We start from the raw sequence: 22,937 nt of genomic DNA, 5'->3' as shown, positions 1-22,937 counted from the left end.
ATCGAGAATGAAATTTTCGTGATTTTCGAGGCACGGTTTTTCCTTAGACTGTATCCATCTATTACGGAGTTATCTTTGCTCAAAAGGTCTGTCCTGTCGCCAATAAATCGGGCTTCTAATATACATAGTTTCTAATCGAATTTAAACTGTTGTGAGACATACTAACAATAAAAAACAATACACAGTCGTCGTGAACGCTGCTCGCACTATTAATGCTTGAGAAAGGAGACGGGCTCTCCGAAACATGTCGCGCGAGTGACTAAAACAAGTGAGTCTAAACCGTGAAGTTATTTATACATAGTTTCTGTTTATTAGGTTTACTTAACAGTTGGGGTCTTGAATGTTTTAACATACTTACACCATAAACTGAAACATAGAAAATAACATTATTTAGAGAAGGAATATTACGTGGATAGATTTTTCGGTCAAATAGTTGATGCGCCGAAACAACACTAAACCACTTGAAAATAGTTTAAAAATTCAATGTCTTTGTCTCGCTAGAACATTATTATAAACCTTTTGCTGTGACGTCAGTTATCACCACAGCACAGGCACTCCTGCGAGCTGCGCCACCGCGCAACAGTATCTCGGACTTCGCCCGTGAGAGCCCATGAGGGCCCGGGTCGTGCCACTCCTGTGCTAGGCCTATCCTATTTGGTGCGAGCCAGCTGAAAAGTGGGAGAACGTAAAAATAACCTAAAGTCAGGTATATACTAAAATAATGAGGAGATCCGCAGGAGAACCAACGTTGTCGACATAGCTCAGAGAATTGCCAGGCCTAAGTTGCAGTGGGCTGGTCAAATTGCTCGCAGAACCGATGGCCGATGGGGCAGAAAGGTTCTTGAGTGGCGACCGCGAACCGGAAAATGCAGCAGGAAAAGACCCACAACAAGATGGTCCGACGATCTGGTTAAGGTCGCGGAGAGCCGGTGGATTAGAGCAGCGCAAGACCGGTCATTGTGGAGATGCGGGATATAGCGGCTGACATGATGATTATGATGATGATGTATACACTAGGAGACAACTGTCCGCGACACGTAGCGACAAGTCAGAAATCGAGCGATTTCGCTTGACATATCTGGCGACAACGCGCGACTTGAGAAGATAGCGAAGTCAGGCGAAGTCGTGCATCATCGCGATACTTCGCCTGACATACCTACTGGTGGCGACGCACACTGGCGACTTGTGTCGCGCGCTGTTACCAAACATGTCGAGCGAAGTCTGGTATTACGACGATAATCGCTTACCATCAGCCGAGCCGTCTGTTCGTTTGCCTCCTATATCATAAAAAAACCGGCCAAGTGCGAGTCGGACTCGCCCACCGAGGGTTCCGTACTTTTTAGTATTTGTTGTTACAGCGGCAACAGAAATACATCATCTGTGAAAATTTCAACTGTCTAGCTATCACGGTTCATGAGATACAGCCTGGTGACGGACAGACGGTAGACGGACAGCGGAGTCTTAGTAATAGGGTCCCGTTTTTACCCTTTCGGTACGGAACCCTAAAAAAAGTCTCGCCACTTCACTCGCAGACGCTGGCGACAAGTTTCATGACATTTCTCCCCTTGTCTGAAATTATAATTATAACATTAGTTACAATGTTGTGCATGAGTAGATTGAGTAGGTATGTGGTGCGTACGAGTACCTATATTGCTAATTAGTAGTTAGGTACTTACTGTAGTGTTGTAATTATTCTGATATGGATTGAGGTAAGCTGTTAACAGAGCTATGCAAATGTTTAATTGCCTATTGTTCAGATCTAATTAATCTTACACAACCATTCTAAATTATGTACTTAATTGATGTAATAATATTAATTTATGTATTTCAGGCTGTAAAGTTTTTTAAGTGCAAAAATACTGATGATGACTAGTAACTTTTTTTATATAAGGCGGTTCCCTGAGCCAGAAGGCGAAAAATCTCCTTATATGATCATGTTTTTCTAAGAGGCGTTGATATCCGTAGACGTGGAAAAAATATATGTAGTTCTTGACTATATTATCTTTAACAACATAGCTTCCGATACACGAATTATGACACTTCGCTCGATACAATTAATTCACAAAGTCACCTCTAACTCGGACTTTTAATCCTACTTTACTCGGTTATTTATTATGTGATACTATAAACAAAAACAGAAGAAAAAACAATCTTAACATAAATAGTAATTTCATAGCTTTAGAATTTCGATATTGTAAGGTAACGTTTTTAAAATAAATAAAAACCGACAAAATTCGGTCAAAATTGACACTTGGCGCGTATGTTCTTTTCCGTTCTTTCTTGCGAAATGTGACAAAGACAGCAGCAAACCGATGGAACAGCCATAAGAGATGGAAAAAAATTGGGCACTAGAGAGTCGAAGGTTTTTATTTTTGCCTATGTTAATAAATAGGGTAAAACTATTTAAACGTGTTGTACTACGGTAGTTACTGAAAAAAAATATGTGTAAAATTATATTAGCAATAAGGTCGTAATACATATTTTTGGTATTTTGCCTGTGTCGAAATTTAATACTTTGACCGTACCTATGTGCCTATGTTCTCAAATGTATGCGAGATTTCAATTTATGGAAGCGTAAATTTAATCCATTTCCAAGTTATAATTGATTGAGTTAAAATGCGGCTTTTAGGCAAATACGTGTAAGTCAGAAAACTACGGATATTTTAATACTTTTAGCTGCCTGTTTTGTCGAAATGAAATTCGAAATATTTAAAATTGTAAATATATTTTTTTGCGCGAGTCGAACCGCCGACAAGTTAGATATGTCGTGGCCAGATCTTAGAATTGATCATTTCATGATGTGTCAATGGGCACTGGTCCCACCACCGACGATGAGCGAGAAGCGATTAGAGCTAGAAAGTAGACACGAGTTAGCGAGCAGCGAGAAGCGAGTGTAGTTCTGATAGTTTTGTCGCTTGCGGCTATAAAGCGAGTGTTCGAATTCAGTGGGCGATTACTCGCCCTACGAGAGGCGGTCGACGCAACTAGGAACAAAAAAAACTTTTGTATGAAGTTTGGATCGCAAACCATTGCCAAGCAATATTTTGTACGCGTATATGTGATCATAATAATATAAATATGAACGAAATTGATCATGTTCGAACTTGTAGAACAGTTTGGATTTACTGTATTCTTTTCTGAAATAATTAACTTTTTGCATCCAAATTCTTCTTGTTTTTCTTTACAAAATATCACTTTTTTCCGTCTCTTCAAAATTGCAGCTACACACATGGTTTTATAAAATACATCATCATCGTCGTCCGAGCTAGATCACAATGATAGTTCAAACGTTCAAATGATTGTTTTAAATTCATAACTAATACGTGCACTCAAATCCACGCTGTACTGTAGAATGATCGATAGTTGGTATTTATTATTTATAAATACTTTATAATAAATACTTTATAATACTTAAGTATTTATAAATCGTTGAAAGCTTTTATCGCGAGTAAAGAATGTAAGTAGGACTCTCGCTGGCTGTTCACACTGCCAGCGAGAGTCCTACTTACACTCTTTACTCGCGATAAAAGCTACAACTACATATAAATATAATCTCTCTCTTCCACCGACACGGAATCTCTAATCTTTTGTTCGTTTCTTGAGCGAGAAAATAGTCGATAGCTTATCGCTTCTTCGCCTTTGGTGGGACTAGTGCCTTAGACTATTCTTTAAAAAGCAAGCTGTAGAGATACACATATTCATTTGGAAAAGTATTCGAGAGTGGCAGATTCTTTTGGCGCGTTATTTCACCCACTGCTATTGATACCGATTGTACAATAGAGCTATTGTAGTATAATATTGGACATCAAACGTATTAGCAATCTTACAACCTCCAAGGAATTGGTAAAAATGCAAGGGGGAGTTGCCCCTTGCGTCCTCTCGCATCCTTAGCTCGATAATGCACGAAGCCTGTGTGGTGTGTACGAACTATTATTCTAAACTTCTTTTGTATTTACATATATAGTTACGCGCAACAATGCAAATCTAGAATTTACAAGATTGCCTCTCAAATATAAAAAGTGCGACCAAAACGAATGATGTTAAGCGTAATTGAAAGTATTGAATTCAGTAATATTCAGTAATATTATGTCATCATCTTCCTTGCGTTGTCCCAGCTTATGCCCCGGCTCATGGGAGCGGCCCCATACTCCCCTGAGCTTGGCAACTTATCCCGAGAATTGGCATATAGGCACTAGTTTTTACGAAAGCGACTGCCATCTGACCATCCAACCCAGAGGGTAAACTAAACCTTATTGGTATTAGTCCGGGTTCCTAATAATGTTTTCTTTTACCGAAAAGCGGCTATATTTCGTACATAAGTTCCGAAAACTCATTGGTACGAGCCGAGGTTCGAACCCGCGACCTCCGAATAGTAGCACGCTCTTACCGCTAGGCCACCAGCGCTTGGTCACCACCATTCACTAATATTATGTGATTGCGTAAATTATTTGCTTTTGAAATAGAATATTTATCGCAAGATATAATCACCCACTTTATCTCCTGCGGGCTGAGCACGGTAGCATTATTATCGCCTGTCACCATGCCTGTCAGCCTGTCACGTTCTAACAAGTATAGTGCGAAAGTGACAGGCATAGTGACAGGTGATAAAAATGCAACCATGCTGACACACAGCTTTTCGTAGTTTACGGTCCGCTAACCTTTCGTTTTGGTACGCTATCGGCCGCTATGAAGTGCAAAAACGGTCACATTTTTGCAGTCTGCCTCTTTTACACTCATGAAATGTAGGTATATAACTATGTGAGGACTAGCCTTTTCCACATTTCAATAAACTAAGCGTAGCAACGTAGCATCATTCTAGATCTGTGATACAATAACTGGGACTTTGACAATACAAAATGATATCGAACAACAATAATATACAATTAACAATTTATGTTTTCACACCTGCTCTAAGCCAAAATCTATCCAACGCAAATCCGTATCGAAATGAACAAAATACACTTTGTGGGTTTCGCTTTGCGCGGTTAGGGTTGCCACCTTCTATCAAAAGCACCTGATTGTTCGAAACAAATTAATAGCACGTCGGCGCCAGCGGACGGTGACGCGCCACCCCTCAAAATTACTCATTTCGCTTTTCAGGCAGGCGTCGATTGGGAGCTTAAATTTATTTGTTTGTTAAGCGGCTTGTGTTGTGGTTCGCCAATTTGTGATTACAGAGGACAAAAGTGGGTTTTTGAAATTTGTTTTAAGCTATAGAAATAGTTAATATTAAAATGGATTTTTGGAAAGAAAAACCTAATATGAATATTCGAGTAACTAGTAAGTATCCTTACCACGAGTCTGATATATTCGCTAGCGACTGCGTAAACTACTTCACTCACTACCTACTGTGTACTGATACTAACATTGGTGCAAGCGAGCAGATCATAGACATAGTATATACAAGTAGTTATAGACGCGCCACCGAGCGACCGGGGGTAAGAGAAAGAATATTCATATAAAATTTGGGCAGCATAGGATTTTTTCTCTTTCACTCTTATTAATTTCGGTATTTCACCACGCCTCCTACCTATGATGCCACTCGGTCGGTGATAAGGACAAAGCATGGCACTATTTTCTCTTTCCTCTTATAGGAATCGCAATAAGACTATCTTTCTCTATCAAAGAGTGTCAGGCCCTTGGAGCTTGGAGCAGATGCATTGCGTTTAAGTTGACGCAGTCGCTAGCGTTTAAGAGCCCATCAACGTGCTCACTAGCGCCACTGCTAAATAATTGTGATTATTTAAAATTAACGATAGATATTCAAAAAAGAGGGCCGCTACGTACTGTATTTTGTATTTAGGTACCTTCTGAATACAATATAATAGTTTTTATTTTACGTTGCTGGATTCGTCAATCTTGTGCGTTCAACGGCCGTTTTAGTTTTAAGTTCATAGATCGACGAATCCAGAAAAGTAAAAACTATTATAATGTATTCAAAAGGTACCTAAATACAAAATACTTACAGTAAGTAGCGGCCCCCTTTTTTTTAATAACTATCGTTAATTTGGGATAATCACAATTATTTAGCAGTGGCGCTAGTGAGCACGTTGATGGGCTCTTAAGGCCGCATAATACTCATGGTGAGGGTACAGTTCTGGTTTTAATCTTAACGTGATATTCGGATGTAAGCTGTAGCGTTTACTTAACTGTTGTGACATTACTGCAGCGGTGATGATACCTCTGGTATACCTATCTGTCAATTTCCTTGATAAATTGACTGACGAATTAAATGTCATTCGCGGTAGTAATGCAGCGGCGAACGTCACTCATTTTATCAAGAAAATTAACAGACACAGCGACGGCGTCCTAAACATCCTGACAACCTTAGCTTATGCCTCGTGGACCTCGTAGTAACCATTGTTGCTTTGCTAAACTGGCGTCTGTCGTGATCAGATGTAGTATTATCAAAGATAGATATAACTCCGTAATAGATGGATACAGTCTAAGGAAAAAACGTGCCTCGAAAATCAAGAAAATTTGATTCTCGTTCAGAGGGCGCTACTAGCTTTGGCCTACTGTCGTATAGATGGCGTTGACGGTTTCGTTTGTTATTTAACAATTTTAACGCATATCAGTAAAAAAACATGGGTCAAAATCATAAAAATAATTAATGCAAATAAAAAAAAACATTTATCCATATTTAAATACATTTTATCGTATTTTTATAAATCTTCATTTTTTGTTTTAAAGTGTGTCGACAGATGGCAGTGAATTTACTGGTGTTACAAAATTTACTATGACAGTACCGCTCTAAGTTACTGTATGGTATTATCAAACCGCTCGAAATACGTGTTTCCGGGCTTTGATCTTCCTTAATTGGGAAAGGCGTATTTCGGAACGTGGAATAGGTAAAATATATCCCAGTAGACATCACACTATGTAATGTATGGTGAATGAAAGTAACTAGTACTACTACAGCTGCGCAAAAACCCAAAGTTAGCCTGTGAAAATAATTATTATAATAAAATTATAAAAAAAAAACTTTATTTTGTTTCGCAATGCAACTCTTTCCATTGAAATGAGGCGTTTTCTGATTACAGTACAGGTTATGAATTTGATCTGGATTTGTTATGGATATGGTCGTTCAGTGTCAAAAATCAAAAGTGATATTTCTTTAACCAAAAGCGTCACGTTTGACACTGGCACATCAAAATTATACCAATAACAAATTATTAAACATATTAATAACGGGTCACTCATTTAAGTCGAAAACGCTCGACATGTTTCACTCCGTACCGAGGACATCATCAGGAGCTTGCGTCGACGGTGACGGACCGGCGCAGACTGCGGGCCGCAGCCCTCCGCGCCCGATGATTTGGCGCGGGCGCCGGGGGCGGCAGGGGGGGCGAGAAACTACCCTCGTTTACGGCATTATTGTCAAATGATGACAATAATTAGATCAAATTCGTAACAATCGTAACTTATTATTATTATCAGAATACGCCTCTAGGTTTCGAATTTAAAATGCATTTTGTGTAAGAAGAGCTGAAACATATAAAAACCTCCTTTAACGTTTGTAAGTTTAAATCAAAGAAAAAGAAAGAAAGAAAACATGCAATTCTCGTAAAAATACACACCGGTGTTCCATTAAACGGGCGTTCGTAAAAAGTTCTCGTTCCGCCCGATCTCGCGTAATCTCGGAAATGAAGCGAGTTTCCAGAATAAACTCGGACGACAATTCAAACTTACATTTTGATGTCAAAATTATGTCATTTTGTTATCAAAATGATGTCATTTTGTTATCATTCGCGCGTGCATTTTGGCTCGTATTTTTTATTTAGAAACCAAACAGTTGTATTAAACCGTACCTATTAAATTATTAAATACAACAAAAGAAAATAACAAAAAGAACGGAGGTTCACACTCGTAAGGTGTACTATACTAGTGTAAATGCTTTTAAAAATATGTACATAAATGTACCAAATAGAAAAAAAATACTGCTTTATGTATGTATTACTTACTTAAGTAGTTAAGTACCTACTAAAGTATCTTATGTTTAACTATATTTTTTAGAAATAAAACTATGAAAACGGATTATATCGCGTATAACGGGTTGTATCGCGTGGTGTAGGGTTGGAGCCGGCATAGTTTTTTATCGCGTATATATATATATCTTTGAAAAATAATTATAGTGTATGACTAGCCTTATGAACCGATTTTGCATGTACTAGCCTTAAAGTTTGTAGTCTATGATTGTTCATTATTTTAGTATGTGGGTATTTTTGCATTTTGTAATTTTTCCTCAGTCACCCGTTGACCACGAACGCTGTAAAGAGTTCGAAACGTCGGGATGTATTATAAATTCAATATACGCGATATAATCCGTTTTCATAGTTTTATTTCATGAGTAACTATCGCGGTAACCGAAGACAATATATTTTTTAGACTAACACATTGAATTATAATTTATATAAACAATTATCATCCAACTATTGTTTTTTATAGTAACTAGGAACTATACATATAATGTAAATATATTTGTACATATATTGGTGCGAGCGAGACGCACGGGCGAATGAATACAAACCGATAACAATATCATTTTCATGTCAAATTGTAAGTTCGAACGGCCTCTCGACTTCGGCCTGCAAATCAATGCCTTGCTTTGATCATCTTGTAATTCATTCCATGGGACTCATTTTGTAGCCTGATGGGAGTGTAAAGTTGATACGTTTGTTTTCTTTTTTGAAATTTTGATGCTTTGTTGTAAAGTTTATGGGCAAATCTGTCGTGGCGTGGCAAATTCTCGTAGGAGTCATTTATGTAATTTGCACATTTGCGTAGATTCTCGATTGTATAGTAGAATGGTGATTACTTGCACCTATTTGTCAAAAACTTAAGACAACTATCTCTTAGTCTCCTGTTTTAAGAAGCACGCTCGATTTATCACAGTAAAACAAGCGCCAAGTACTTATCTAAACTGTTTATTTGCATGTTTATCTCTGCCAAAGAACATTTATTCCTTTTATACACTTTAGGACACGTTATCGTCTTTTGAATTGAGTCATCGTCTGGGGGAACATCTAAGACTTGCATTTACATTTTTATTGTATTCCACTTCATCGCATTCCAGCGTTAGACACACAACATTTAACAATATAAATGATAAATTGACATAAAGGCAAACAATGTGTTTTCTTAAGGTGCTACCCGAGGTGTTTATCGAAATTTGATAAGTTTTGAATCGTATCTCTTCTTCAATCTTTTATCTCCATTTTTTGTCTACCGGATTTTGAAAGAAATGAATACTTTTGTCGTATCTCGATTGCTGTGAAAGATCTTACATATACGAAATCTACATATTTGGGTTCGTCTTTGACGTCTTTAAAAATTTGTCTAAGGTTTTAATTTTAAACTAATTAATACAAAAATTATGGACAGAAAACCAGTTTCTTGGCCTAAAATTGTTCAACTTTGATGCCAAATATCTCGAAAACAATGAACTTTGAAGTAAATTTGGGTTACTATATTGCTTAAAGCCGTTGCTGTTAATATGATAAGCTACAAAAAACATTAGAAAACTAAGGGATTCAGGTCGAAGGTCATTGGGGCATGGGATTCCCTTAAGAGGCGATGCAGCCAGGAAATTAATAGGAATAACAAAAGATATGGCGCGTCGCGCGAAACTTGCGACGGAAGATATGGCCGTCACGCCCGTCACGAGGGATTTTATCTTACTTCTAAAATATACTTATGTTTAAAATTTTACTCGTCAGATCCCTCGGCTATATCATTTGCTATATTATACTAAAATTATACTGCTATGATATGCAGGGTAATGACATACAACTGAAAAAAAAACCGGCCTAGTGCGAGTCGGACTCGCGCACCGAGGGTTCCGTACTTTTTAGTATTTGTTGTTATAGCGGCAACAGAAATACATAATCTGTGGAAATTACAACTGCCTAGCTATCACGGTTCAAGAGATACAGCCTGGTGACAGACAGACGGACAGACGGACAGACTGACAGCGGGGTCCCGTTTTTACCCTTTGGGTACGGTACGGAACCCTAAAAATAAAATAAATTACAGTAACATTTATGGCGTTATTCATAAACGCGTTACTGGCCTGAATTAGCTATGAATCAGGTCTTTATCTGTCATTTTGACTGATGTATTTGTAAGAAAGGGATAAAACATAATTTAACTACTTAAATCAGGCTCGTAAAGTTAGACATTAGTTTTCGTGATTTTTTTAGTAAAGTGCATTCGGGTAATTTCGAAAGCGAAGTAATTTTGAAAATGGGATATAAAACCAGAAGCACTTCATACTTTAGCTACTCTTACGCAGCGTCTTACGTAAGCGAACAACTCGCCACTGCGAAGCGAAGCGGCGCGGCGCGGCGGCCCCACGGGGCGTTCGCGTTCGGGATCGCCCACGTAGGACACTAAACTTCTACACAGGTATCAAAGGATTGATTCACTCCGCGCCGCATCGCTGCGCTTCGCTTTCGCGTGTTGTTCGACTACGCAGTACGCTGCGTTATGGTACTGCAATGGTTATCAAGGCATCCTGCGTAGGTACTGTTGCTATAGTACAAAGTGCTTGTAGTTTAGTAAATATTTGCCATTTTCAAAATCATCTCGCTTTCGGTGTTAGCCCAATACACCTTACACATACCCTAACCACAAGTTTGACACTAACATATTCGCTAGCGACTGCGTAAACTAACTCGCAAGTCGTAATGCATCTCCCTCTTACATACATTGGTGCAGGCGAGATACACTGCGTTTGAGTTGACGCAGTTTCTACCTTTTAAGAGCCCATCAACGAGCTCACTAGCGCCAGAGCGCCACTACTAAATAATTGTGATTATTTAAATATCTATTTAAAAAAGGGGGCCGCTATGTACTGTATTTTGTATTTAAGTACCTTTTGAATACATCAAACTAGTTTTTATATTGCTGTAGATCCGTCCATCTATGAACTCAAAACAAAAACGACCGTTTTAACTTTGGACGCATAGATTGACGAATCCAGCAACGTAAAAACTATCCTAATGCATTCAAAAGGTACTTAAATACAAAATACAGTACGTAGCGGCCCCCTTAAGGCCGCGTAAAACTCATGGTGAGGGTAGTAATGAATAATTCAATGGCTTCAAGGTCCAAATCATTATTCAATGATAATGTTCTTAACATTATTTAGCCTTCACGCCTCCGACGTCATCTGCGAGCTATTTCAATTTTGAAACTTCAATTTTTCCCGCGAATCTGCGGCAATCAATCTAGAGTCCCTCATTACTTTGCTCCTATTCGTAAAGCAGTTCCAAATCGTCTGCGAGCTCATATCTAATATAACTTGACCCGGGGACCCGCAAAATTGCTTGGCCACTTTATTACTGAATTGCAATTTTGCAATATCTGCACATTCATAATTATCAACTATTATGCGTAATTGCGAATGGAGTACGAATTTTACCTGCAGTTTTTTGCTGTACAGGCGCTATCTGATTATACATATTTATTAGAGCGGCCAAAGTGATCACAAAAATCTGAACAAAACTTCTACTTTCAAAAAAGCCTTGCAGATATTTTTGGGCACCCTGAGCGGCATGGCATGGACAATACACCATCAAACCATCGAATTTCAACTGTCGTGAGTCATAATTTTACGGTTTAACTCACATATTTTTAGTCACTCGCACATGTTTGCGGCGCGCGGCTATCGTGCCCGCTGCTTATGCACTGTTTTGTTACGCAGCGTACTACGTAGGCGAACAACACGCAAACGGAGCGGGGTGAATCAATCCTTTGATACCTATAGAAGTGTCCTACGTGGGCGATTTCGTTGCGAACGCGAACGCCGTGGGCCCGCCGCGCCGCGCCGCGCCGCTTAGCTTCGCTTCGCGTTCACGTGTTTTGGCCAACGTAAGACGCAGCTCTTCGAAAATGACGCGCAAGCGACTAAACATATGTAGCTAAAATCGTAAAATCAGCTTAACATACCACCCAAATCAAAATCTAAGGCCAAAGTTACACTGGCCTGCTTGTAACATATTTAGTTTTGTGTTTCCCTGGGCCCTTGGGAGGGTGATTCTCCATAAGTTCGCTCATTATTCACTGAATGAGCAATTTCGTGCGTTGACAAATGCACGTTTCAGGTGTTCCGCGACAATTGGAGTTCAAACGTCATTGTATCTGTAAATCATTTGGGATTTGTGATTTGGTTTGTATTTTACTGAAATAGATGTATTTGAATTAAAAACCGGACAAGTGCGAGTCGGACTCGCTCACTAAGGATCCCTTCAAATTTAATTTTTAGTATTACTAAAAACAGAATAAAATAAATATTTAAGGGGGGTCCATACAACAAACGTGACTCTTTTTGGTGTTTTTTTTTGCGTAATGGTACGGAACCCTTCGTGCGCGAGTCCGTCTCGCAGTAGGTCGGTTTTTTAATTGTCCTATTTCTTTATTATATCTACAGTGTCTTATATAAACCAAGCTGACTCTGGCAAGGCATTTATAATGACAAAGTGTGGAAAATGGAAATCATAGGTAATTAATGTAAATGTAAAATTAAAAATGTAAAAATGTAAAATTTCTATGAAAATATGACGTTTAATGATAACATCGCTCACTTGGTTCTGTTCAAGCCAATGTAAAGCTACTAACTTACGCAGCGTCTTACGTAAGCGAACAACTCGCGAACGCGAAGCGAAGCGGCACGGCGCGGCGGGCCCACGGCGTTCGTATTCGCATTCGCAACGAGATCGCCCACGTAGGACACTTCTATAATAGGTATCAAAGAATTGATTCACCCCGCGCCGCATCGCTTCTCTTCGCATTCGCGTGTTGTTCGCCTACGTAGTACGCTGAGTTAGACTGACTCTTCCATTGTATTTTATAGTTTCTCGAGAACTAAGGTTTGGAACTTTGGGTGCCTATGTTTAGCATAAAAACAGCCCTTATACCTTTTTTTAGAAAGCCTATAGAAATTTATGTGAATGTGCATAACATTCCTAGGCTCTTATAAACACCCTTATAAAACAAGACTTTAGGTGTATTGGCACTTATGTGATATTTTATCTTATTTGTATTGAAGCGTCGTTAATAGTGTCGTAAGCGCCAATAGCCACGAAGTCTATTTTCATATAAATTGACAAAATATTAGAAATATGAATTCATCTTTTAGCCTGGGGATCTCAGCTGTTACCGAATTCAGTGTTGAATTAACAAGGAATATTCCCACCTGTTACCCATGCGATGCTTAGTAGGTAGTAGGTACTGGTATTTTTAGAGATCCTTATAGTTTCACTATGAATGAATGAATGAAATTATTTAATCCAGAAAATATTATGTCCGTCCGTTAATCTCTTAGTCAGTCCACCCGCGGGCCTCGCGGCTCCGTGACCAGAGCAGCATGATGGGTGTAGTTATTGGGTATATAAATGTTATAACCGCCGTAAAATTAGTAAAATCTTAAAAAATAAACCAAGCCTGTTTTTTCCTACTACCTACGTGTAAATAAAGAATGAGGAGTCACTTAGAAATTAACCTGTTTTTTTTTATCTTCACTACTAGCTAGCAGGCAAAGACGCTACTAACTAGCCTAAATAAATTCAAAAATTCATGATTTTTTAATTTTACAGTAATATTTCACTTATTATAGAAGCTGAAAATCTGGAATTTAGCTGACGTAGCTGCCGTATGGTATTTTAACACAAATACGTTCATTTGTTTTGTCCGTGAAGCTCCAAACTCCAAAGTTAATGTTATCGGTTCCTTGCATTCCGTATTTCCTATAAGGCGGTCTCCACATTGCATGCGAATTCGCACGTCGCTCTGGTGTGCGAGCGGGACATCGATGTATACGTGAATAGCGCTGTTACGGTCATATACGGGATCGACGTGCGAATCAGTGTTATATTTAGCCGCACAAAGCTCACATTCAAGCTGCTAAATTAATTTTATCCTCTTAAACGCCGTACTACGCAGGCGAACAACACGCGTACGCGAAGCGGGGCGGCGAGGGGTGAATCAATCCTTGCGATCTCGTTGCGAACGCGAATGCCTTGTGCCCGCCGCGCCGCTTCGCTTCGCGTTCGCGAGTGTTCGCCTACGTAAGACGCAGCGTTAGGGGGTTTATAAATGTGTATATTCGGATTCCCCGCAAGCTTCACACTTTTATTAGAATTAAGTTTCTTTAACATTGTAATTATAGAATAATTCTGCATGATGAGAGTAGAGTTACACAAAGTACTAGGTTATTGCAAAAACAGTATTGAATGAATAAATGAGTGAATGTGACTTAAGCGCACGATATTAAGCTGAAAAAAAAAATTTATGGTCCACTTTGCAGTTGGTGTTTCAACTTGCTATCGGTACAATAAAGAATACCTACTTATTTCAAAACACTTTAAACTCTTGCGTTTTGTACACATAATTAACCCGTTAGACCCGTTAAGGACATTAATTATATGAGTTTTGAATGATTCACGGTTAGTTTCACTAGACTTATATTGACCGGGATATAGACCGTGATTACCTTTTGTATTATTTGTGAGCTCCCGATATTTCGACGCAGTTACATGCATCATGTTCACGGGTGCGTCGAAATATCGGGAGCTCACAAATAATACAAAAGGTAATCACGGTCTATATCCCGGTCAATATAAGTCTATTAATTATATGCTTCTGATGTAGCCCACAAGATGGCAGAACCTACTATGCGCAAGAAAACGTACGAGAGTTATTTGGCGTGAAGTGTCAATGTACATGTTTAAGTTTCCGATTCAGGTCACAAGATGGCAGACCCTACAACCTACGACGCGCACGCACGGCTCCTAATTAATACCAAGATGGATTTCTATTTCGAAACTTATTAATCTTAAAGTAAATACGATCTGTGTCGAAAAAAGGTTTCACTTACATAATAACAAATCTTTATTGTCCCAGAAACACAAAAGCATCATACTATTTTATCTTATCCAGTGTGGAGGCAGCTTTATATGACAATCTTGCACGTATTGATGAGCATCTTTATTAAGAACGTGACGGTGTGTGGACACGACCTTAGCACAACTATTATGATTCATTCATGTCAATGAATAGAAGTGATAGGTTGTATTGTACTTATCTTAAAACACATGTAGGTACCTAGATATGAATTTACAATTTTTTCATGATTTTACAAATAATTTACATAAAATAACTAGTCAAACCCGTTTCTTACAGCTTCCAGATATAAATTATTTTGCAACTGCGCTTGCGTCTACGGCACCTGAGCTTATCACATCTAAAACGCAGCAAAAGTCGGTATATTTGGACATTATCTCCAAATTCCTTAAGGCGGTTCCCTGAGCCAGAAGGCGAAAAATCTCCTTATATGATCATGTTTTTCTAAGAGGCGTTGATATTCGTAGACGTGGAAAAAATATATGTAATTCTTGACTATATTATCTTTAACAACATAGGTTCCGATACACGAATTATGACACTTCGCTCGATACAATTAATTCCCAAAGTAACCTCTAACTCGGACTTTTAATCCTACTTTACTCGGTTATTTATTTTGTGTTACTATAAACAAAAAAAGAAGAAAAAACAATCTTAACATAAATAGTAATTTCATAGCTTTAGAATTTCAATATTGTAGGGTAACGTTTTTAAAATAAATAAAAACCGACAAAATTCGATCAAAATTGACACTTGGCGCGTATGTTCTTTCCCGTTCTTTCTTGCGAAATGTGACAAAGACAGTGGCAAACCGATGAAACGGACTTAATAAATTGCCTTGTTCTCGTTGCCACACTGAGGTCATGTTCTCGCGATACAAGATGATAGTCAAAACAAAGAATAATGGTTCACGGGTAATCACTCAGTAGCCCAAGTCTCATTTTCGTGTAATCATTTCTAAAGGACAACCCTAAGTAAAAACCTTTCTCATGATTCGAAAATTGTTTTGTATATTTCCATGCAACATAATATTGTATTTTACAACATGAATTCAACAAGCCACCTGACGAAGCCTGCGTTGCGGATTTTTTATTTATATTATTTTTTAAGATTTTCTCAAATGCTGTATTTTATTTTTAATGTAGTGTGCACATTTTTGTTGTTTTGTGTGAATAAATGATTTATTTAACAAGAGTATTCTGGACATAAAATGTTTGAGAGTTTTCTTTCATTCTCCCAATGGAGTATTTGGTTATTTAAGGGTTCGAGTGCGTACTACGTTCGTGAAATCAGTCATGTCGGAAATGTAAACCGGTTTTTAATTGTATGAAAAAATCGGTTATTAACCGAAATTTCATACAAATAAAAACCGGTTTACATTCCCTAGTCATATGAATGCTTCAATTTAATATAAAAAATTTTGGAACTTGCTTTTACAGCAAAAACTTTGACAGGTAACTTAAATCCAATGAGAATTCGTAATTTTATGTAGTTATTTTTTTAACGGAATCAGAAATAAAATTGTAATCCATGTACATAACTTAGCATGATATAATTGGGTTTATAATTTGTATCATATTTTTAATATTGTTATTTTGAATCCACAATAGTTTAAATTGAAAGCTAGATCTTTTATTGAACAAAATGCTGAGAACAAAAGCTAAACGCAGTTTTATATTTTAAAATTTAAAACTCAGCCGACTGTACCCGTTGCTCTCCTATAATTACCTCTCTAGACTCTTTATAGTCTTTATTGTCGCTCTTCATGATTATTTCGAGAGATCTCCGACTAATAGCCTTAATTAAAAATACCCTGCAATTATGAACTCTTTAACGCTCATGGGGGAGACAGCGCGTAGTAATTGAGGAATTTTTAATAAGACCCTTAAAAACAGATAAAAAGAATAAGAAGAATGTCTTATAATATATATTTTATATAAATAAGTACGTATTTGATAAATTAGATTGCAAGCGTTGAAGTAGCGAAAGTGTTCCTAAAGTATCTAGTTATAAAGACAAGTGCGGCTACCACCATCCGGCACTGACATTAAACGCTAGCGTGAACGTAACTGACTTTCTATGCATCTCGCTCGTACTGACGTATTAGTGCGAGCGAGATGTATAGAAAGTAAATTACGTAGACGTTATAGTATATAATTATCAGTTTTGACACTGTCAGTGACTCATATTCTTATGTTACGGGTACTGAACGATTTTCAAAATACCCTACCTTATATATTGTTACATAAACATTTGAAACTTAAACTAAATATAAATAGACAATTAATAACAATGATTAAAAGTTTTACATACAAGATTCCTACTCCTATTTTATTTCTATAGCCTTTTTTACCAAGGAAAATTAGTAATACCAGACATAGATATACATAAATCATCATCATTATTCGCTTGCCCTTGTCCCATTCACTAGGGGTCGGCGCAGCATGTCTTTTTCTTCCATACCTCTCTGTCACCCGTCATCTCATTATTCACTTGCGTTAGTTTCATATAATCTTTCACACGGTCCATCCACCTTTTCCTCGGTTTTCCTCTCCTCGTACCTCCCTCCACATTCATTCTTAATACCTTTCTCGTCACATGACTTTCATCCCTCCGCATCACATGCCCGTACCATGCTAGGCGATTTGCCCTTACTTTTTCTGTTATGGGTGCAACTTTCAGGCTTCCTCTTATATACTGATTCCTTATCCTATCCATTCTCGTCACGCCACACATCCACCTTAACATTCTCATCTCCGCTACATGCAATCTCTTTTCATCCGTCACCTTTAGGGCCCAACACTGATCCAAATTAAATGTAATTTAAGCATGTTGTTTTAAAATGAAAGCGTTATTTCGATTGTATGGAATATGGGAGCGTAAAACATAATGAATTTCTGATTGATGTAAATTTTATAAAACAACGGCTAAATAAGAAACTCCGCAGTTCCCCGCAAGCTTATTTTTAACGTAAAATGCGTCAGTCATCCCATTTCACCACGATTTCTGTAACGGATATACAAAATATTATTTTGAACTTGTCTTGTCCGCGTGATGAGGGTCGGGGATTGTTTGTTTCGAAGGGTGGTTTAAACGCAAGCCTAGGTTATAAATAAGGATTAACTTGAAGAAATCCTCAGTCCTTACGCAAGCAACGTAGGTACTTAAGACGCTAGTCGGTCATTTGTCCTTGAGCATCTCAGCGTCTCTGTATCCGCACCCCGCTCACTGCGATCGTACGTGAATTTCGTCTCGCTGCACCACAACGAGGTTCAATAAGCTACAGCCCAGAGGTGCGCGGTTGGCGCTATACTCGTATTTGTGTATTTTTTGCAGCTATTTTATCGCTTGAGTATGAGTAGATCATGCGTTTAGTGGAGGTCGTAACTTATAATCAAAATATATTCCCTTATGCTTATGTAATAGAAATCCCAACAAAAACATAAATGTGAAATGGGAGCCAAGTTGTGTCGTTGTTGACTCCGGCGATAAAAGAATTGAGATCTATATGGGTGCCAAGTTCTGTGCTGTATAGAAAATCCTGAAATTATAAAGGATTTGTCTTGGCTAGTTTTTACGTATAAATAGGCTATTATATTTGTTTGTTACAATTCTAAAACTTGTTTGTTGGTACTCCTTCATGTACTCCTAATAGTCTACCTTGATACCAAATATCAAGTTTCTAGGTCATCTAGAAGTGGGTTAGGTTTTTGGGCTATAAGTCTTAAAATTAATCTAATGAGTATCAATATATAATTTTTTTTTCCATCGAATTTCAGGTTTTAGATTTTTTCCTTTATATTCATTTAATAGTCTACCTTGATGCCAAATATGAAGTTTCTAGGTCATCTGGAAGTGGGTTAGGTTTTTAACCGATTAAGTACTAAATTATCAATATATGGTTTTTTCCATCGAATTATCGATCAATTTTTAATTTTCAGATTTTTCCTTGTATACACACATAATAATCTACCTTATTGCCAAATTTGAAGTTTCTAGGTCATCTGGAAGAGGGTTAGGTTTTTTTAGGTTTTTGATCTATAAGTCAGTCAGACAGTCACAAAAATGCCGGTTTTTAAACGTGAATTTTTCAATAACTGTTTGAGCTACGTTGATGAAATTTTGTGTTCTGGACAAGCTAAGGGGCTTGAATGAATATGCCAAATTTCATATGTGCAGGTTAAATAGATTTCAAGTTGTGAAGGGGTCAAAAGTAGCTCGAGATGGTTCGTGTAATATTACACATGGTTGCTGCGTCGCCAGTTCCTTTTTTTTAGAACTTGGCTGGACACGCTACCGCGTGTCTAGATATTAGAAATAAGACCATACTTAGCGTACAATCTATTAGAGTGTAGATTAGGCTAAGTCTGAGAGTAAATTTTGTAATTTCTTTTTTTTTTGAATAAACAGTTTAAATTTTTTTTTATGCATTATACTTTACAAGCCTCAATTAGTTAATTTGTGTTTTATTTGTTTCTTACAAATAAATACCGCCTGGTGTTAGTGTTTTAGGTTAAGACATGCTATGGTAATCCTGTAGGCAAATGTATCGATAGGTACACTTAGTCCAAGCAGTTTTAGACTTATTAAACTTTCACGTTTTTTACACATTTTATAAATTTACTATTTTTCATAATATAGGAAGCAAACCAAGCGGGAAATCTTTCTATTTTACCGAGGTACATAAATACCATACATAATTAAGTAGTCACACCACAACTACACAAGTAAATACATAGGTAGATACCTAAAATAAATTATAGGTTTTTTTTATAAAATGTAAACAGTTATGTTAGTTATTCAATTGTAAATTCCCAGTCATTCATTCCAATAGATACAATTTCAATAAAGCATTGTCTACTCCCAGCTCGCAGACAAGTTTAATTGAATTACTTGTGGCTTTTAAGGGACTGTGGTTATTTTGAGAATTTAGACGGGTATAAATAACCTTTTCTTATGATGATACAAAATATCTACTTTTCAGTTCAAGATAATCAAAAATTATATACTTGATTGATTTGATTTGTAGTTAATATTTTTTTACTATAAAAACCCTTTATTTACATACAAGATAATATATACAGTGGTACTACGTAAACTAAATAAAATAACTACCTTAAATCTAAAATAGGCCGTTGAGGCATTGTACCAAGGATGCTGGCGGCATTTCCCCGCTGTATCGCAATGCTGACATTACGGTTGTAGTTAATTTAGGTAAGTATGTCGTTTAATATAATAATTTAGCAATGCAATTTTTTTATTATTATTATATTACTGAATATTACTTATCTATATTATTTTACAAAAAGGATATTTTAATAAAACATTTAAAAACAAGAAACCAAGTCGAAAACCTCCAAATTAGTCCACTCTGGTTTGATCAGTAGACAAATCCAATTTTACATAGTGTAAATATTGTGGCCAAACAGTTCACAGGTCGCAACGGGGTTAAATTTAATGGCTTAAAGTCATGTCCTTGCTAGAAGGGCTTTAAAAGGTCGCACGTTAGAGGTGCGTGATTGGTTAGGGAATCAAACAATTGACACGCGCACTGAAGCACGTTCGTGACGTGGTAAACGAAAGGGTAGCAACTCATCTAAAAGTCATGTCCTTTGTTAACAAGTCTGCATACTCTTAGGTTCAATTTAAGTTCACACGTTTGCCTACGCCGCGCGATATAGGAAGTCAAAACGAGTAACACACATTTAGGCTTACCAGATACAAATTTTGAATTTCCTGACAAAATTCCTGATTTTCGAATATTTTTCCTGACGCTCATATCGGGGGGTGTTGTCTAGCCGTACCGAGGGGACGATTTCCACTTAAGTAAGGATATTATGTGATTGATTAAGTTAAGTTGATTTAATTTGTCTATTAACTTTTCAATAAAATTCTTGACATTTTCGTATTTCGGCCGCATTCCTGATAAACGGCCAAAATTCCTGACGTCTGGTAACCCTACACATGTTTGAACTACGTTCATGATGCAAATACCGACGACCTTTGCGGTAAGTAAACGAAACGTTAGCAAGTTTCAAATTTGCGTGCGAAAGTCATGTTCAGTAGAATGTATATGCTTGTTCAGGAAATCAAAATATGGCATGCGTTTGTGACTACATTCATGATCAAGACGCATGAAACAGTAGGAACTTTCAACAGATATGAGGCCAATTCAAACATACACTGACACCAGAATGATAACTGATTGATGTCATTTAGTTATCCAGCGGCTCGCTCGCGCCAATACATGTACGGATAAGTACAACCGAAAATAACGATAACTAAATGACATTATAACACTTTAAACTCGCGTTTTGTATACATAATTAATGCCATGATTAATGACGTCGGAAAAAGGTAAAATAATGAAAAATCGCGTTAGACCCTTTAATGAACACGAAAGACTGACGTCCCAGCAAAATGATGTTGCTGAGACGTCAGTCTTCCGTGACCACAGGCCCACAGCTAGTGCAACCTAGCTGAAACGTCGGAAAAAAGGTAAAATAATGAAATTTAATCGCGGTAGACCCGTTTATGACATTAATTATGTGTACAAAACGCGAGAGTTTAAACCGTTAATGACATTATTCAGATATTATTCTGATGACAGTGTACGTCCGAATTGGCCTGTATATTATTTATATTATTTGGCCTATAGGTTACGCAGTTGTCTTTTGAAGTATAGCATGGCCTTTGCCTTTATTAGCGAAACGTGACCGAGTGGTGACCACTCACGTGATAGGGTGGCTATAGGTAAAGTAAGTTTTCAAAAGTCAAAAAGTCAAAATCATTTATTTGTTCAACATAGGTAAGGTACATAAGTACAGGTCTCACATAATTATTGTATCACTATGTTGTGCCGTAAGGCGTACAATTTTCCATTTATGGAATGTGGCTGCATGCTGAGCACAGTTACCATTACTTATCAAAATCATCTAACAAAAATTCACTTACACTATAATATGCTTTGTCAATTAAAAATTTAAATAACTTACTTTTAAAACTAATCATGTCATCTGTATTTCTTAGCTCATTTGGAATTTTATTAAAATTTTTTGGAGCCATTTCAAATATACTTTTTCTAAATAACGCCGTTTTGGAAGGCAACGAATTGATTTTGTTTCTAAGACGTATACTCTTAAACTGCTGAAATAGCTGCGGATTGCATTTTACAAAAACTACAATTTCAAAAATATATAAACAGGGTAAAGTTAATATTCGTAAGTTTTTAAAGTATGGTAAACATGAATCAATTTGCTGGATTCCACATAATGATCTAATACATCTTTTTTGCGCTTTAAATGCCACCTCTCTGTCAACTGAATTGGCCCAGAATATAATGCCATACCTTAGCGTCGATGTTACATAGGCTTGATATGCTGTTAAAACAACAGGTTCATTAACAATCTTTCTCAAATTATATAAAACGAATGAAAATTGATGGAGTTTCTTACATATAGTGTCAATTTGATTTCTCCATGTCAACTTATGATCTACACTTATTCCTAAAAATTTAGTCACATCTGTTTCCTCAATTTTTTGTCCCTTATATGTAATATTTAAATTGCTACCATCAGTTCGTTTTTGTTTATAATAATAATAATAATAATAATAAATTCTTTATTTCGAAGCACTGAGACTCCATAGATGTTAGTTATAAATGTACTTAAAAGCTACGTTAGTTTACCTACAAATATTTACATACAAATTTACACATTCTTAAATGGGGGGGCTGAGTGCTACATGTTTGATTTGTCCAATCCAGTAAATAAGGATTGGACAGTCATATTTAACAGCAAACACATTCAGAATGCTGTTAGTACTATGCCTGACTCGACCCAGCAGGGACACGATTCTCTTTCGCATGATTGCTGCGAATCCGTCCGTCCGCGCCTCACAAAACATGCCGGACGCACTGCACCTGCTGGGTAAGCCCAACAACATTCTGAATGCGTTGTTGTACTGCACTCTGAGGGCGCTATAGGCCCGCTTCGTATGCCGAACCCACAGGCTGCTCGAGTAAAAAGACTGGC

General features: G+C 37.3%; 1 protein-coding gene across 1 annotated transcript in view; it reads left to right on the top strand.

Annotated features, from left to right (window-relative positions):
- LOC134743454 (bone morphogenetic protein 1) overlaps nucleotides 1-22,937 on the top strand; it is a 477,569-nt gene that overhangs the window by 343,771 nt on the left and 110,861 nt on the right. The window lies entirely within an intron of this gene.

Source organism: Cydia strobilella, chromosome 8, assembly GCF_947568885.1.
Source record: "Cydia strobilella chromosome 8, ilCydStro3.1, whole genome shotgun sequence".
Taxonomy (NCBI): Eukaryota; Metazoa; Arthropoda; class Insecta; order Lepidoptera; family Tortricidae; genus Cydia; species Cydia strobilella.
This window is presented reverse-complemented; position numbering and strand designations above follow the sequence as displayed.